The sequence below is a fragment of the Perognathus longimembris genome, chromosome 20 (assembly GCF_023159225.1).
Source record: "Perognathus longimembris pacificus isolate PPM17 chromosome 20, ASM2315922v1, whole genome shotgun sequence".
Classification (NCBI taxonomy): Eukaryota; Metazoa; Chordata; class Mammalia; order Rodentia; family Heteromyidae; genus Perognathus; species Perognathus longimembris.
This window is the reverse complement of record NC_063180.1, coordinates 24,779,720-24,791,221: the sequence shown is the minus strand read 5'-3', so window position 1 is coordinate 24,791,221 and position 11,502 is coordinate 24,779,720. Positions and strand designations below refer to the sequence as shown.

At 45.0% G+C, this 11,502-nt stretch overlaps 1 long non-coding RNA gene across 1 annotated transcript in view; it reads left to right on the top strand.

Annotated features, from left to right (window-relative positions):
• The first annotated feature begins 664 nt into the window (after positions 1–664).
• The window catches only part of LOC125339072, a 28,941-nt gene continuing 18,103 nt past the window's right edge, over positions 665–11,502 (top strand). Inside the window, exons 1-2 of the long non-coding RNA XR_007208397.1 lie at positions 665–675; positions 5,953–5,959. This is a non-coding gene — a long non-coding RNA (uncharacterized LOC125339072). The remainder of the gene's footprint in view (positions 676–5,952; positions 5,960–11,502) is intronic.

The window sequence follows — 11,502 nt, the reverse complement described above, 5'->3', positions numbered from 1 at the left end:
ATCCTCTTCATTTTCTGAGCTATTTTAAGCAACAGGTGCCCTTTGGTTTCAAAGCTCTCCCAGCCCTTTTTAAAATGAGAGCCAAATCTGGGGGCTTGAACTCGTGTCCTGGGTACTGTCATTGAGTTGTTTTGTTGAAGTTAATGCTCCACCACTTCAGCCACATGTTTACTGTTTCCCGTTTGGTGATGAATTGGATATAACACTCTACCTTGCTGGACACCAGTGGCTCATGCCTGTAATCCTTGCTACTCATGAGACTGAGACCTGAGGATTGAAATTCCAAAAGACCCGGGCAGAAAGAGTCCCCATGAGACTCTAATCCTAAATTCAAAACCATTGGAGCTGTCCTCCAAAATGGTTCAGTACTAATTTTGAGCAGAAAGAGCTTTAATGGAAATCCTCACCTGGGATGAAACTATCACCACCCATTTCCTTCTCCATGGGTGGTGAGGAATCAAGATGCACTGCAACAGCATCCTGCAATGCCAGTCCCATGTTCAGAGCTCAGAGCCTGCTGACACACTTTGTAGTCATGTGAGGGTGTGGTTCCTGGTGAGACTTTGTCCACAGAGGAGTGGGGGAGGTTGACAGAATGGCAAAATGCTCTCTTCAGCAGGAAGAAGAATCTCTAACAGTGGGCTTGATGTGGGAAGAAGAAAAGCAGAAGAGAAAGTCCATGGAAGATGCTCATCAGGCAAGGAACGGAGGTGGAAATGCCAGTTTTCCAGTCCTGTTTTTTCTTCTCTTGTCTAAGTGCAGGACTCCCATCTGTATCTGATGCATTCACTTTGCACAGAGCTCCACCCTCTGAGCCACTTCTACAACCTCCATGCAGGTTGAACCATGTGACATTCCAGGAGGAAGTGGGGTTCTGACCTTGACCTGGGCCAGAGTTCCTGGGAAGCAACCATCACTTCCTCCTCTTCTTCCTCCCTCCTTGCGTGTCCTCCTTCCCTCAGATAAGCTTAATCAACCACTCCTTGCTCTGTAGGGTCTGCCTTTAAGTCATTGGCTGCCCTTCCACACCCACAGGTGAAGGGGTCTGGGGGCTGCTGGGGGTGCAGAATCAGGAGGTGTGGAAGTTTGAAACCCTGGATAATCCTGCCATTCGGCCTTGTGCATGGCCTTAGCAGGGTTGGATGGGCTTGCACATCGTCTCTCCTGGGCACACACCCCAGGAGGAAGTGCGGCCAAGTGTGCTCCTATCTGCACCACAAGTGGACTTGCCTATCAGTGGGAGAAATGGAAGAATTTTAACTGGCTGTGCACGGGGCACTACCAATGGCCATACTTACATGATCTTGGGTAAAGAATATAAAGAACAAGAGTCTTTATAATTTTATAAAAAATGTAAGTGTATTGTTACTGTGAAGGTGTTATTCTGAGGCCTGACCATTTCAGAAGTCAGTGAATAAGAGCATTTCTTATTAGACAATGCCACCTTTTCTTTGTATCCAATAAGCTTTTTGAATCATTTGGCGTTTGTGTCTGCCAATATCCGGGCTCCAACTGTAGGCCCTGTGCATTTGCTCACCTTCTTTGCTCATCACCCACAACTCTACTTCTTCCTTTATTCCTAGTTAATGGCAGATAAGTGTTTCAGAAGATTCTGTAAACCTAAGGTTTCAGGGAACCACAGTCCTCTGATCTCAGACTTCTGAGGAGCTAGGAGGAAAGGAATGACCCACCAGTGTCCAGTGATCCTGTTAAACTAGTAATATTAGTTTAGACAGCAGACAATGTCAGTTCTGAGTGCTTGTGGTGATTATTTTTGGGGCGGTGGGAATTTTAAATGGTGAAGGATGACATGAAAAACTCTCAAGTAAGAAGTCCCTGAGGTGATAGCAAGGTTCATGTGTTTGCTTGTTTGTCTCTACAGTGTCCCAGAAGGAAAGCATCATCTTAAGTCATTAACATGTATATTCTCTATCTATTAAAAAGCAGCACATTTTTTTTTAAAGAAAATGAGCCAACGCCCGTCTTCCTCACTAACACTTCACTGCACACAATGCATTACTCCCTATATTGGGCAGAATTAAGTTCCTAAAGTTTCCCTGAGATGCTGTTTGCCACACTCCTTGCCAAGATGACAGTGGCTTCACCTCCTTTGTGCATTGGTGCATCATGATCTGCAGTGAGATCTCCTTTGCCAGGCTGAGGAGCCTGAGTCTCCTTCCTGGGAGGTCTGACCTCCAACCCCTAGGAAAACACCCAGAGTCTGAGAAGAAGCCAAGAGCACAGGCTGGGCCTGGTTCCAGGCCCTGTCCCTCAGCATGCTGGCCCCACCCATCAGCACCCTAACTTTCCCCCATCAAGCTGGTTCTTTCCGTCACCACCCTGGCTCAGTCCCTGTCATCCTGGTTCCACCTCTATTTTCCTGGCCTTTCCAATATCACCCTTGCTCTGCCATCAGAATCCTGCCTCTATCTTTCATTACCCTAGTCCCTAGATACCTGGTCCTTCCCATAAATTCACTCTTGCCTCCCTCCAACACCTGGACCTCACCCCTCAGAGCCCAGTACAGCCCATCAGGGACCTGGCCCAATCCATAGAAACAATGACCCAGCCCCTCCAGGCCAAGTGATTGCCTGTCCCCTCTACAGCCTGAACTTGCAGCTCAGCACCCTGACTCTGACCCTCAACTTGAGCCCCACTTTAGCATCCTTGCTTCCGGCCAGTGGCCACTGGGAGGCCTGGGGTCTGCCAAGGCTTCATCCCTTTTGCCAGTGTACCCCAGGCAAAGCTCTGTCCAATTACTCTCTCTTTCCTAGGCCTGCCCCCTTGTCAAATCAGATTCTTCCCAGCCCACTCTGTGTAAGCAGCCCAAGCCCAGGTCTTTTCCCTAGTCTAGCCTCTTTAAGGCCACACCTACCTTTTTGAGCATCCAATCACTGGTCCTTTAAACCTCCTTTCCTTCTGGCCCTGCCCAGTCTCTGCTCTCCACTGGGCTTTGGCCCAAGCTCTCTCCTTTGTCACTGCCCTTCTGCCCTGTCCCCCTTCCTTCCTTGGTGCTAGTGGCTCTCCCTGCAGACCTTGAAGAGGATGACTTAAATGATTTGACACATGTGTGGCATTTGTAAAGATGTCCCCAGGGTGGCTTCTCTGGTGTCTTCTAGGGCTGGACATGTATTTGAAGAATTTGTGGCACTGCTCACATTTGAAGACATTCTTACTAGGGTAGGTTTTCCCCTGTTGTTTGAGGCTGAAGAGATGCCTGACGGTGTCTGCATGAGTGAGGATTCTCCCTGGAGTGATTGCTTTTCTCAGTGGATGTTCTCGTAAACAGTGAGACTGGAGACATTCCTGAAGTTTCCATAACATGCATTCCGTGAGGACCATCTCTGCAGAATCCCCAAATGAAACATTAAGAAAAGAGAAGCCTTATGGCTCACACCTGTCATCCTAGCTACTCAGGAGTCTGAGTGCTGAGAATCATGGTTCAATGTCGGCCTGGGCAGGAAAGTCTGTGAGAAACTTAGCCTCCGGTAACATACCTCAAATCTAGAAATGGAGCTGTGTGGTTCAAGTACTAGAGCTCTAGCCTTGAGTACAAGAGGCTCAGGGACAGCACCCAGGCCCCTACTTTAAGTTGATGGTCTGGCGAAATAAAAAACCAATAACCACCAATATTTTCAGTGTTTTCTTGGAATGAGGTTTTGTTCATTTTAACTTACATTTCCCTGACATTTCCATTCCTCTCCCTTTCTAAGCTCTCATCTTGTTAAAGACAGGTAATTAGGACTGGTTTACAGACATTAAGGACTGGGCATTGCCAAAATTGAGTGACATGTCTGCTGAGAGCAGGAGAGAAGATGGCCAACAAGTATGTTCCAACCAATCCACGTCACTCTGTCCCATCCACCCTATGCTGACACCCCATCCTCTCCACGCTTCCCCACCCGGTCCGCCCCATGACACTCCCCACAGCATCATTCATGAAGGCTGGCCTTCTAAACTCATCCTCTCCCAGCTTGCAATACTCCACAGACTATTGGTGTTGGCCCCATAGGCCTCTGGGAAATAGAGTCCAATGAGAAATTCATCCAACCAGAGGCTTTCCCTGAGACTTTCCTCTCATGCAATGCTTCACAGATCTAATAGCTTCTGACCCATTTCCTCTGAGAAATGCACTGTAGCATATGGAATGAAGGGAACTGGAATAGCTCCTTCAGTCTTTCCCAAAATGCAACTCTACAATGGCTAAGTGGGGTCTCTGGTCATCAGGAGCCTGTTTTCCCATGTAAGCGGTCTTGGAGGGCTTGGAGTGGCAAGAGTGCTCACCTACTATGCATGAAGCCCTGGGTACGATTCCCAAGCTACACATTTATAGAAAGCAGGCACCGGTGGCGCTGAGGCTCAAGTGGTAGCGTGCTAGTCTTGAGCAAAATGAAGCCAGGGACAGTGCTTAGGCCCTGAGTCCAAGGCCCAGAACTGGCAAAAAAAAGAGCTCTTGGATTCAAATGCTAGGAGCATTGTGGGCCACAAAGATTTAACAGTATTTGGTTTGTGCTTGTGCTGGAGCTGGAACTCAAGGAGTAGACGGTGCTCCTTCTGTCCCTACCTCAACACTCCCTTCAAGGTACATGGTCATATGATCACATTGGTACATGGAGTATTAGTACTCCCATGACTACATATGCACATGAAATATTAGTTGGCCTATAAACACGTAGGCATATCAGTGGTTCCATGGAGTATTAGTGGTCCTTGAACCCCTATGTACATGGAATAGAGGCCCTGACTTTGCCCACCATTCAGCAAGAGGCATCGACTTCATCCAACCAGCGTGGTGCACAGGAACCTTTGAGGATGAGAGTGTGGATCTTCTCCAGTGAGGTGGGTGCTTCCTCGTCAGCAGAGCTGCTGCACTGAGCCCATGTTGGCCACTGGCCTCAAATCCTCCTGAATTCAGCAAGATGTCTGTGTTCAGTGGGCCTGTGACTTGCGCGTGACCAGAGGCCCTGCTGCTGCCTGTCTCTGTCCTCCCTGGAGCCGGGTCAGCATGGAGGCTTTCCTGGTGCAGATGGAGACTTCAGATCCAGAGCAGCGCTGCTGGGCCTCACCTGACCCCAGAGCCTAGGCCTACAGGCCAGGGGCACCTGCACTGTGTCTCTGCAGTGGTGTTGGGTTTGTTTGTCCATGGAGACTCTCATTCTGATAGGGAGAATTTCTGCCTACCTCAATCACACTTCTTCCAGCCAAGAACCAGGATAATGGAGGCCTTATTATGGGGGGCACTCATTTTCGAGGGGGCGGTCTCATACCAGGGGTAAGGCCCTGGCTGACTCTTGGTTCCCTAACATTCTCAACAACGAGATAAATGAGAGTTGAGTGCTAGGTTAACCATTCATTTATTGCCATTCAGACTTCAAACGGTAAAATCCACTCCCTAGTAAAGGGAACTAAGTAATAAAATGAATCACTATATATTAAACATCTGTACACCTGGTATATACAGATTAAAACACAATTATACATTCACGAAAATCCTTGCAATTAAGTGTGATTAAAAAACCTTCTTACCCATGCACTTAGAACTCAGTGACCCCAGATTTACATTAGGAACTGCAGGTTTGTAATATACTTACACTCTTTCAAAGAGAAATTTTTCACTGTTTACTGATGCTTGAAATTATGTATTAATCATCCCCAAACAAATATTTTTGGACATTGTAAAATTTCCTATTTGAAATATGTATCCATTCTTCCATGGTCAGGCTAGTTTGTCTCCTTAAACATTGACCATTTCCTTCCCTTCTTCATCTCGGAGCCTGGGCAATAGCCTTGAACTTCTTTTGCTTCAAGATGGAGTTCTACCACTTGAGCCATTGCTGTATTTCTGGTCACTTTTATTCATGATTAATTGGAGATAAGAGTCTCATGGACCTTCCTGCCCTGCCTGTCTTCACACCGTGCTCTTCAGGTCTCAGCTTCCTGAGCAGCTGGGAGTCCAAGTGTGAGCCACCAGGGCCTGGCCAAGTCCATTCTTTGTGTAGGGTTACTTTTGAACATAAGGCTGAAACTTGCTGGGCAAACATTCCACCACTGTAGACATGCCCCCTCCAAATCTGAGCCTCCCCTTCTTTTCTTCATTTCCTGGAGTGCAAACCCAGAATCTCATGTTTGCTAACCCATAGTGCCATCCATTCTTGAGCTACGTGTACAGATTCTTGTGTTTTAGCGAATTGGAGCAGTGGTTTACTGATATCATCCATCCCCTTCCTTTCTGTCTTCTCTCCTTCCTACTTTCTGTGCTCATTGTAATGCCCAGGCTTAGTTGGATACTTTTCTGAATTCTCTCTTTTCTGTTTTCTCTGTTTTCTTCCAGTGTGGCTTCCTCTGTGTTTCTTTTGGCTTGAGTAGTGTGGAAAGGCCATTCCTTATTCCTTGAACTTATAGGGTTTCGTTGGCACGTGGATTTTCTCATGAGTCCTCAGGTGTGAATTCTGTATAAATGATTTGCTACATGAATGGCATTTGTAGGGTCTTTCCCCAGTGTGGCTTCGCTGGTGAGCTCTGAGGCTGGATTCATATTTGAAGGATTTGTGGCAGTGCTCACAGGTGTAGTACTTCTCTTCAGTGTGTTTCCTCCCATAACGTTTAAAGTTGGAGTTATTCCGGAACGTCTTACCACAGTGTTGCATTCATAAGTTTTCTCCCCAGTGTGGATTCTCTGGTGATCTCTGAGGTTTGAGCTGGATTTGAAAGATTTGTGGCACTGTTCACATGTGTAGGGCTTCTCTCCTGTGTGTGTCCTGCCATGTCCTTTCAATTTGGATTAGAACAGAAGGTCTTACCACAGTGTTTGCACTCATAAGGTTTCTCTCCAATGTGAACTTGCTGGTGTCTGATCAGATTCCCACGCCGCATGTACAATTTGTCACATGCATTGCATTTGTGATATTTTTCTTGTGTGTGGATCAGTTGGTGCCTTTTTAGATGTGAACATATTTGAAAAGCTTTGCTACATACAAGACATGGGAATGGCCTCTCCCCAGTGTGTGTTCTCTCGTGTACCTTCAGACTGGAGACATGTCTATATGACTTGTCACAATCTTTGCACTGGTAGGGTCTCTCTCCTGTGTGAATTTGGAAATGTTTTCTACAATTCGACAGCTGGTTAAAGCACTGGCCACACTGCTGACACTTGAAAGGTTTCTCCCCTGTGTGAATTCGTTGATGATTCTGCAACACCGAGGAGTAGCGAAAAGTTTTCTGGCATTCTTTACATTCATAGGGTTGCTTTTCACAGTGGATTGTCTGGTGCAGAGCGAGGGCAGATAATTTCCTGAAGGTTCTCCCACATGCCTTCCATGGGGACTTTGTGTCTGCAGACTGCTCATCTGAGAAAGCAAGAAAAAGACACTGATAACTCATGCCTATCATCCTAGCTTTCAGGAGGCTGAGCTTTGAGGATTGTGGTTGAAAATCGGCCTCAGGACAAAAGTCTGTGAGCTTCTTTGTGCCCAATAACCCAACTAAAAACCAGAAAGGGAGCTCAGGCTCTAAAGTTAGCACACTGGACTTGAACAAAAGAGGGTGAAGGACATCACTCAGGCGCTGAATTCAATTCCCAGGCCTGGCCAAAGAAAAAAACTCACTACTAACATTTCCAGTTTAGTAGAAACTTGCAATCCCATTCTCTGTCTTCCTTATCCATTCCATGTGAATTTTGCAGTTGTTGTTTAGTTCATTTCCACTTACCTATAGTTTTTCCTGATGGTTCCTTTTTTCTCCATGTCCAGCGCTCTTTTCCTTGCTCCAGAGAGGTGATGAGGTCTGGTTTAGAGACATTAAGCCCTGGGTATTGAAAAAGTAAGAAGGCATGTGTGCTGGAGAACACGAGAGGAAATGGCTACCTACTATGTGCCTGGTGTGTAGTTCCAGATGGGGCATGTGTTGTGCCCAGGAACCATTTAACTGTGGACCCCTGTTTTCAGCATCCACCTGCCAGAGAGTCAAATGTGCAGGGTGACCTCGAACTGCAAAGCTGTGGGGCGCAGTGTCCCATGTCACTGAATGGCTGGCATTTCCACTCAGCTCTGGTGGGCACGCAAGCTGGGTGCCAGTGGCTCATGCCTCTAAGCTTCCCTTCTCAGTGGATTGAGAACTGAAGGATCAGAGGTGAAAGACATTGGGGGAGAAAAGTGTATAAATTGACTTCTGTAATTAAGTAAAAAAAACCTCTAAAATGAATTTCTGATAAAGCACAAACATATGTACACAAGTATATATATCCATATACATGTATATATGTATATACATATACATGTACACACATGTATATATACACACACTCCAAAATAAAATGACACATTCATTTCCCTCAAAAGTGGAAGGAGGGACTGGAGATTTGGCCTAGTGGTAAAGTGATTGCCTCGCATACATGAAGCACTGGGTTGGTTTCCTCAGCACCACTTATATAGGAAAAGCCGGAAGTGGCGCTGTGGCTCAAGAGAAAGAGTGCTAGTCTTTAGCCAAATGAAGCCAGGGCATGTGCTTGAGCTCTGAGTGCAAGCCCCAGGACTGGCACAAAAAAACTAACCCTCCCCCCAAAACAATACAAAACCAACAAAAACCCAAAGTGCCATGCACAGGATTTGAAGTTATGAAAATGTGCTTTTCTTTTCTTTCTTGTTTTTGATTGGTTGTGTGGTTGATTGCAGTGCCTGGGTGCTGTCCAGAAATTCCTTCAGTCATGGCTGCCACTCTACCACTTTGTGACACAACTCCACTTCCAGGTTTTATGGAGTTATTGGCAGATAATAGATGCAGAAACATTTCTACATTGCAGACTTTAAGGCACAGTCTTAAGATCCCAGCCTCCTCATTAGCCAAGATTACAAGTGTGAGCCATCCGTGTCTGGTTAAAATGTGTGTGTGTGTGTGTGTGTGTGTGTGTGTATGTGTGTGTGTGTGCACCCTTTCCCTGGCTTCGGAAAATGAGGTTATCTGAGATGCACTTGGATAAACCTGGCACCACTTTGCTTCTGTTTTTTTTTTTTTTTTTTTACGTATGGAAGGTCCTGGGGCTTGAACTCAGGGCCTGGTAAGTGTCCCTGTGCTTTTGTGCTCAAGGCTGGCACTGTATCACTTGAGCCCCAGCTCCACAGAAGGCTTTTAGTGGCTCAATACAGTAAGAGTCTTATAGACTGTCCTTCTCAGACTGGCTTTTAAGGTCCATCCTCAGATCTCAGTCTCCCGAGTAGCTGGGCTTATAGACACAAGCCACCATTACCCAAGAAAGCTGCCCCTGACATGAAATATTCTGCAAAGGAATTCTGTAAATGAACTAGAAATTGGGACACAAAATCCTCACCCACGGAGAGCAGGTTCCTGTAGTTGTCCAGCATGACCTCCCTGTACAGAGCCCGCTGAGCTGGGGTCAGACACTGCCACTCGTCCTGCGTGAACTCCACAGCCACGTCCTCAAATGTCAACTGTCCCCAAGAAGGACAAGACAAAAGATAACAATGTGAGCATTTGCTTGTGGGCCATTTCTGATTCCTGGTCAAGAAATTGAGCAAAGTAAGGTCACCCTTCTACTACAGATTATCAAAGTGAGTGATTTTAAATACACACTTTCAAGCTTAGTGGAATTTCCTGCAGTATAACCTAGTCATGTGAAAATATGGCATCATATTCTCAAAATCATTGTGCACAATATACTAAACATATAATAACATTCATAAATAAGTAGAAATTTTATATATGACAAAATTAACATGCCACCATAAGTATGTGTTTTTTAATTGCTACGTTTATGTCATATAGGAAGAGCAATATATTGTTCTGACATGGGATCTTCTATTCAGATATGTGTTTGTATACATATATATCATATATAGATATATTTATACATGCACATGTATATATAATATACCTCACCTTTCCAATGTACAACAATGAACTAAATATTATCCAACTTTAGATTTTTTTTTTTTTTTGGCCAGTCCTGGGCCTTGGACTCAGGGCCTGAGCACTGTCCCTGGCTTCTTCCCGCTCAAGGCTAGCACTCTGCCACTTGAGCCACAGCGCCGCTTCTGGCCGTTTTCTGTATATGTGGTGCTGGGGAATCGAACCTAGGGCCTCGTGTATCCGAGGCAGGCACTCTTGCCACTAGGCTATATCCCCAGCCCCCAACTTTAGATTTTGTTTCTTCTTAAGATCTTTAATTTGGATACATTTTAAAAGGTCTCTAGTAGCTAGGCACTTCCCCTGTTATCCTTACCCCTGTTATCCTACCTAGCTTCTTTGAACTTTCAAATCGATGCATGGGCTTCAAAGAAGTCCGGGCACTAAAGTGCATTAGAGTCTATTCCAATAAATAACAAGTCAACCAGAAGTAGAAGTATCCTTAAATTGGTACAGCGGTAACCTTGAGTGAAAGAACACGGGGACAGTGCCCAGGCCCTAAGTTCAAGTCCAAGATTGATTAAAAGAAAACATGTCTCCAATAATGTCAGTGTTCCGGGTGAAAAGCATATATCTTTTTCCTGAGCAAAAAGTAAAGTTTGGTCAGCTTCTCCAGTGGTACATGTTGGAAAGAGTTTTGGACTGTATAGCATCTTCTAAAATCTTGGGTGGTCCTGCACAACGTTTTCTGCAGAATATTTTATTCACCAACCACACATAACATTTCTGTCTGCAGCTCCTAAAACTTTCTAAAAAAAAAATCTTATTCTCATACATAAAGTAAAGGTAAGTACATATAAGACACTGAAATATTCTCTGTAGTCTAAAAAATCAGAATGGATTAAAACTCGAGTTTAAAGAAAGCACACAAAATATTCAAACACAGTGAGAGTGAACAACACATTGTTGAATGATGAGTCAGTCATCAAAGAAAGCAGGAATATTCAACAAGCTCATAACTGTTAGCTACTCAGAAGGTTTTAGGATCCTGGTTAAAATCCAGCCTGAGCAGGAAAGTCCATGCGACGTTGAATAAAATTGAAAATTCTTTGCATAGAAACTTAATAAAACTTAAATTATATTAAACTAAATTGTAGAGAAAAGAACAATGATAAAATGAAAATGAATGCTATTATTTCAGGTGTATGATATGCTCTATGGTACCTTTTAGGATTTACAAAGTATGTAGAGAAGTACTAACTCTGTGGCTTTGTTTTGTTTTCTGAAAATCTAAAGATGCAACCATGTAGAGAATGAAGTGAAAACTTACAGAACTGAGACCCACGTTCAGATATGTACCTGGGCAATACATCTTCATCAAGCACAGGTGAGAGCCCTCCTCCCCCACAATAGAGGAAGAGGAGGAAACCTGTGCTTCGGTATTGGTGGTTAACGCACATACTCCAGAAGCTGTCTGCCTGCTCGTTATTGGTGGCAAAGAGAAAAATAACCATAACTATCTACGATGATGGCATTTGGACCAGACTCATTATCCCAGTGAATGAAGTAATTGTCAGCCAACATTGTCATTGTCCTGACAGTAGAGACAGAAGGAATAGAAAGGACTCAGTCAACTGAATCCAC